Consider the following 7,500-nt stretch of genomic DNA (forward strand, 5'->3'; position numbering starts at 1 on the left):
GAGTAACCAGTATTTTTTATTATTTTATCATAAGTCAAATTCTGTGAGAAGAAATTATTGTAAAATAAGTTTATATAATATTTTTACTTGCCATCAGATTTAAACATTTTTTTTATCAAATGACAGTATGACAGTTAACCTCTGTCGCAAAAATGTGACACTATGTTTGCTCAAACAAAAAAACAGTAATATTTTATGTGCCTGAGACGGGATTTTGTCAAGTCTGATACTCATTCAGTGTCATATTCGTCACTAGCTTTGTCCACATCAGGCAAGTTTTTACATCCAGATTAGCTTTGTTCACATCAGCCAAATTTTTTAATTCATCTCGATCACCCTTGCATAACTCTGTGCAGAGCATTTGGATTTTGTGACAGGAACATTGCCCACTACATTGACTCTTTGTGCATTTACACCGATCCAACTGTAAGATGGAATCTGGAGCCAAAGGTATTCTGCTTTACTTGGGAACAAAATGTCCCGAAGTGTCAGTGATGGACCATCCAAACTCAGTTGGTGCTGGTATCGTTGGTTGTCGAATTAAGGCCTGCCTCCAGAGTAAGCACTGGTAATGTGCCCATCAAATGTTCTCATGCAATGATCCTTGTCTTGGGGGCAGCCTCTTGAATCCTTGTTTGGTGTTGAGTCCACGAAAAAGAAACCATCTGAGTACCACAGCTTGACTAATACCTGCATTCTTTGGACAGAGTAACTTACAGATGAAGGCTTCACAGTGACCCAGCACTTCACAGAATGGTTGACTCTCCTGTCCCAGACAAGGAAGTGCACGAACAATGTCATCACCACAGTCCATAAACACCTTTCACCATAGTTTTGCTCTTATGACAAACCCACTCATGGCGTGAAATCCCATTAAGTCTTGAGCACGTTCCTCACCAAGTGCATTTTGGAAAGGAAATAAAGGCAGTATATATCGATTCATTTCAGTGCCCATTATCATAGCTTCATCCTTGCCCAAGTATCCTGGGAGTAGATGTGAACAGTAAGTCCAAGTTTGCATGCTTCACTGGTGTAGCATATCAGCAACGTATCCACCTCGTCAAGCTTGGCAGCATGACAACTGGCAGATGTGATGGACTGGACACCTTTACAAGCGATAGTGGTTGTATCTGCTGTGCAGTTGACAACAATCTGTTGGGACAGGAATATTGTCAGAAGCTCCTTCGTCTTGGTACAGCTGAGGAACTTGTTGAGATCTTTAATACAAATGTTTCTGTCGACTTTGTATTCTATCCCCCTAGAAAGCTTGGCTCCACTGCGATGCTGTCTTGCTATCTCTTTCAATGATGATTAGCAGTATATGTCAAACACCACTTATTGCAAAACAGTTGCGTTTGTTTGTTTGTAAGTTAGGTTTTGAAGAACAGACAAAAGCAATCAGTACACTTTTACAGATTCCAAGATGGAGAACACATCAAACTACTCTTCTACCTACCAAGTTTTATTTCTTTGCTCAGATTTTGTTTTTATCCACAATTTTCTCGTTTTTAGTTTTCTGTAAATTGAAACTTTTGAGAAGGTTTTTCGTTTGCCGTCCGCCCTCGGAACTTAAAACCTACTGAGGCTAGAGGATTGCAAATTGGTATGTTGATCATCCACCCTCCAATCACCAAACATACCAAATTACAGCCCTTTAGCTTCTGTACTTTATATTTTATTCAAGGTTAAATTTAGCCATAATCGTGAGTCTGGCAACACAGGCCATCACCGGGCTGTAACTGAAAGTGTCAAGGGCCAAGGTTGAAAGTTTCATGAGCCGTGGCTGTGACTTTCATACATCATTGTACGCTATACAGAAAACTTGATTGCACCAAAGAAACTTCGACGCATTTTGTACTCGTTATATATTGTGATATATTTCCTTGGAACATCTTATTTCACACATTCCAATTCTATTCAAACACATTTCCAAAAGGCTCTCATAATCAGGGTTAAGGCCTTAAGGTAAGGAGACTGCTAGTAGGCATTGCCAAGTTCATAGGATCCTATGCCTTGTCTTAGCATCATACGTTAGCTATCACCCATTTGTAAGCTCTTCAAATAGCATAATTGTGTTCAGTATGGGAACACATTTGTGTCTGAATGTAACTAGTGATTCATTCAAGTAAAGTGTGATAGACTGACTTAAATTTAAGTAGTCTTAAGTGCCAGTCTGCTGTCTTATAGTCCCGAAACGCATGCTAATCGTGATTAGTTTTCAGATACACATTCCTAAAGTCCTTTAGTATTCTCTTCCTTGCCCATGGCTTTGAATGTAATATGAAAGTCAAAGACTGATCTTAGTTTACAACTTTGCTCCTTTCCGGCGAGAGAATGAGGCAAAACATTCATATCTTTCCACATTTTCTTTTCCATTTGTATATATTTACATCTGCTTTTATTCATATCACGACTACCCTCAGTTGCATATATTTACGACACTCATCTCTATTTGCCTGCTTATCGATTCCGACAGACAAGTAAACAACATACAGCCCCTGGGATGACACGTCACTGAACTCGTTATCTAAGTCCTAGGACGGTTTCCCGAAAGAAGAAAACTTCATTGCTCCGATCCTTAGCCCCCTCCCTCGCTTTTCTGGTTACAAAAGCGGTCTAGTGAGTTCATTGTCTTGAGACGCTGTGTCGTTGTTGAGGCGAAGGACGTCCTTAAGGATACTATAAACTTTCGAGAGACACTTATAGGTGTGGAAACAATTCTGGAGCGAGGTCTGCAGGGAATTAAAAAATTCAGCGATTCTATTCTGTGTGGGGAACCCAATACTGACCAGTTAGGCAACTTTGTTAGGCCTAACATCACAGTCCACCCATAAGTATCTCGTGTCTCTTGACATGGGACGACTGACTGGAGTCCGAGAAAATTTAGTTCAAGCCATGGTTGAATTTCTCCATGGCCGTTGCAGAGCTGCAAATATAATGAAGGAAAAACATTTTTCCAGACATTCATACTACTGATAAACCTGAAGTTACACCCGAAGGAATGCCCCGAAAAGTGAATAAGACGAAGCAGTAAATAAGATTCACAGTGGAGACGTCACTCAAAAATCCTTGAATGGTGATACAAGAAATACAGACATGATTTCTTTGGTTCATTGGAAAATAAAAGACTGGCAGATAAAAAACAATGCACTGGCCCCCAATATGTAAAGAACTGTTAATTGCGATTGCAGTGTCCACCGGTCATGTACTGTCAGTGCTTAAAGGTAACCTTGCACTTGGTACACCTAAGAAATTGTCATCGTTTAGTTTGAATAATATTTGACTTTTTATATCCTTTTGAAGAAGACATGCTTTCAAGCTTGCTGTATGTTTCCATATTTACAAAATAAAATCAAAACTGTTATTATTGAATTATATCCCAAGATTACATAGCTTCAGAATGACAAAATTAAGAATCGCCGAGTCCCATAACGGCATCACAGAATCTGAAGGTCGCAGTTCATCTCCAGCAGTCAACCCCCAAATGTTAAGTCTTTCAGATCTGAAAGTTTGAAAGACGAGCCACTTGTCTCAAGGCGCACCATGACAGCGCAGTGGACTTGTGTGGACTTCTCTTCCGACCAACGCAAGTCACTACATTTCTTTGTTCTTCTTATATACTTAATCTTCTTAGGAAAAGAGTATTAGTTGGTGACATGTAATAGGGCATAAATTCCAGAATAACCAATCGTATGACGCTTTTAAAAATAATTTCAATAAGTACGAAAATCTGAAGATAAAACATTCTCTCAGGAACTACGAAAAATATACGAAATTAAAGAAAGAATCATCCCAAGAAATTCACCAATACTTTGTACATGAGAGGAAACATCATTCCAATGGGAATTACAAAGAGAAAATAAGACAAGGAGAAAGTGTAGAAAACGATTCCATGGATTACAGAAAGACTTCTTTTCTACCGTTATCCCTACATTAAGGGGTCGGTTGCCTGATGCGCCTCCTCCACTGCCTTCATCAAAGGCATCATCCTCCACCAAGCCTCTTCTCTCCATATCTTCCTTCACTTTATCTAATTATGTCTCCCTCTCGATTTTCTTATAACTGGTCTTGCCAAGCCCTCTTCACTCCCTCCTCGTCATTTCACACATGCCCATACCATCTCAGTCGGACTCCCCTATCACCTCTGAAATCTTTGCTAAGCCAGCTCTTCTTGTTTCATCATTGTCCAATCCCTCAAGCAGTGATATTCCCATAATCCACCTCAGCATTCTCATCTCTGTTCTCTCAAGGTTTACTTTCTCTTTTGTTATTAGAGCCCATGTTTCTGATCCATACATTAACACTGGTCATATCACTGTGCTATAGATCTTGACTTTTAGCTTGATTGGCATTTTCTTATCACATACTACCCTAGCTACCTGTCTCCATTTTCCCCTCGCCACTTTTATTGTACTGTCAACTTCAGCCTCACATCATTCCTCTTGGGTCAAAGTAGATCTTAAGTATTTGAATTTTTTCTTGTATTACTGTTCTGTCTCTATCTTCTCTACTGCTCAGCAAAACCTCTGTTTTATTCACATTCACTTTTAAGCCACCCCTCTCTAAAGACTCCTGCCACTCTCCAACTCTTCTCAGTAGGTCCTCCTCATCTTCAGCAGTAATCACCAGATCATCGGCATACAACTCCTCACGCAGCTGCCATGAAATACGGAAAGACGTTCAGACCAAACGACTTCCCAGAGGATGCCCAAAAGCAAATAAGAGAACCTCCATCCTTAGGAACACGCAAGAGGAAATCAGGAGATAATAGGATTAAAGATAATCCTAGAAACTACGAGAAAGAAAATGAATTAAGGCTTGTCCTTGTGGGAGTTCATAACACATGGAAACACAAGATCGCCTCTCCTTTTCAAGGCGTCTTTCACCGTCAACTACCAGAAGGCGATCGGCATGCCAGTTGAGGAAAAAATCCATCGCTTCTTTACGATGCTGTTTCTTCATGAGCAAGGACCACGTATATCAAAGAAGTTCGGAATTAGTACGTCCGAGCACAAAGATTTTATATATATATATATATATTATAATATATATATATATATATATATATATATATATATATATATATATAATATACAAGTATATATATATATAATATATATATATATATATATATATATATTTATATATATTCCTTCATTTACATTTTGTCAAAGTTGAATATTATAATCATCGGTCGTCTTGCTGCTATACGACCTCTACATGCACGGAATCTTTTTTTATTTTATTTTTACCTCTGCATTAGTAGACAAATTTTAATGCATGTTTTTTTTTCAGATTTAATACTTGTGAAGCAGTGAACAGTGTATGAACAACTCAAGGATTTTAGAGACTTTCCGGGGTAAATGCAATGGAAATAAAATTATTTATGCTTTAATACTTCTCCTTGACACGGTTTTTAGTAACACTCACCAGTAATACTAAAACAGTGGCATCTAAGCTCATTCGCGTTCCTTTCTATATGTGAGTTGTGTCAGTTCGGTATTGCATATTTTGAGCAAGCTCTATTCAGAAAATAACATAAGCTAAACCACTTCCGATATCTCGGAAAAGATAGTATTATTATCAAATGTGAATTGCGAGATCAAACTTCGTCTCAAGGCAAACGAAAGAGAAGGCAATATAATAAGAAAATAAAAACGCATACCCAAGGAAGAATATTGAAAATCAACAAGCAACTATCCTACGAAAGGCAAAGATAAGAGTAAGAAAGGAAAACAAGGATATGTCAGCATATGCTAAAGATGATAGTTGATAAGACAATTATATAAAAAGAAAATATTCAACGATATACGAAAAGTGGAAAATGACAGAAGACGTCCTCCCTGAGGAGGCCACAAAGAGACATTCCAGAGTGTTTGCAGCTCAAAAAATCCGAAAGAGAAAATAAGATAAGAAAATAAGGTCCATCCCAGGAACATGAAAGAGAGGAGAGGGGAAACGAACCCACAAATTCCTTGGGGGATTAATAACATCTGGAAACACTAGACCGACTCTCCTCCATTTCGAAATGTCTCCCAGCCACAGAAGCGCCATCGAGATGCCGAGAGGCCAAAATCCTCTGCCCCTCTTGACGCTTTTTTCTTCGACGCTTTAAAGAAGTTTTGGTGTCATGTCCGGCAAATGAAATGGAAGTTTTATGCTTCTTTCAATCATTTCTTCTTCTTCCCATTCACAATTAAACATTATTGTCATCGTTCGTTCCACTGCATTACTTTTAAGATTTTTTTCCGTTATTGTATTGCTGCCCTTAGATTTTTGTCATAGCGGATGCAATACATTTTGCATTAGTAGCAGAGGTAACCGTAACAGTAGTTGGAATCTAAACTTCAGTTACGAAGTGGACTGTTTTTTCAGAGAAGGCGAGAAGGAAAGTTTCGAGTAAAGGACAGAAATGCTTGCAGTCTTTTAAGGCATCAAGTTTCCACCTGACAACTAAGAAACGTCTAAATGCCGCCACAAACGCTCAGTTATAACCTGCGCAGCTATACTAGCACAGTCGGCCTGTGCTACACGAAAATAATAGAGCGATGAAAAAATACGAAATGCAAAAGGTTCAAGAATGAAGAAACACTCCCAGCATGGTGAAAAACTATCTTTAACTATACTCTGTTTTTTTCCATCTGTCCATCCGTTTTGGTGTTTGCGCATGGTAACACTGCGTCCCGGACTATAAATAATATCCTGTTTCGAATATTAACAGTGTAATTCGCATACAGTAAATTATTAAAACACTTTTCAGTTGCAAATGTACACCCTGATATCCTTTTATTTACCTAAAACTTACACATAGCGTAACTATTTAAAGCTCCGGACGCAGTGTTACCATGCGAAAACACCACAGGCAGATGGACAGATGGAAAAAAACAGAGTATAGTACATTGCCTGGAAGACAACGATGCCGCCCAGATGTTTGGTTTCCTAGGCACTGGCTACCAAATCCCCCTATCCTTCGAATACCTCGAATCCTAAAAAAAATAGAAGTTTGCAAGTGTAAAAAATTGATTGGCCAAGAGTTAAGGAAACGAGTTTGTTTTTTAAGGTTTGATGAAGGCGCACTAAAATAATAGGGCCACTTTAAAGTTTTGTTCTGTGTGCCAAACGGAACGAGACTATCTCAAAGAATGCCTTACGCTGGTTTGTCCAGTTGAGTAATCACTGAAGTTCAATAATGCATCCAATGGTCACCAAATTGATGCCATCTTGATTGGCTGTTTCCTTGGACGCAGCAAAGCATCTCATGTCCAGCTCATCAGCAATTACGAAAGTAGGGATGATTTACGTGGTAAGATAATCCTTACTGTGAAACAGCAGATGACTTCATGTAATACTGAAAGTAATATTCACGTTAAATTATATGAAGATTAGTGACTTTTTCTCACCGTGAAGCGTGAGAGGAATCTATCCCATCTTGGATTAACCATCGCTCAGGTAAACAGTAGTTTAAAGCGGTGGCGGCGATGACACACGTAACTAGCACTC

This window comes from Macrobrachium nipponense, chromosome 6, assembly GCF_015104395.2.
Source record: "Macrobrachium nipponense isolate FS-2020 chromosome 6, ASM1510439v2, whole genome shotgun sequence".
NCBI lineage: Eukaryota > Metazoa > Arthropoda > Malacostraca > Decapoda > Palaemonidae > Macrobrachium > Macrobrachium nipponense.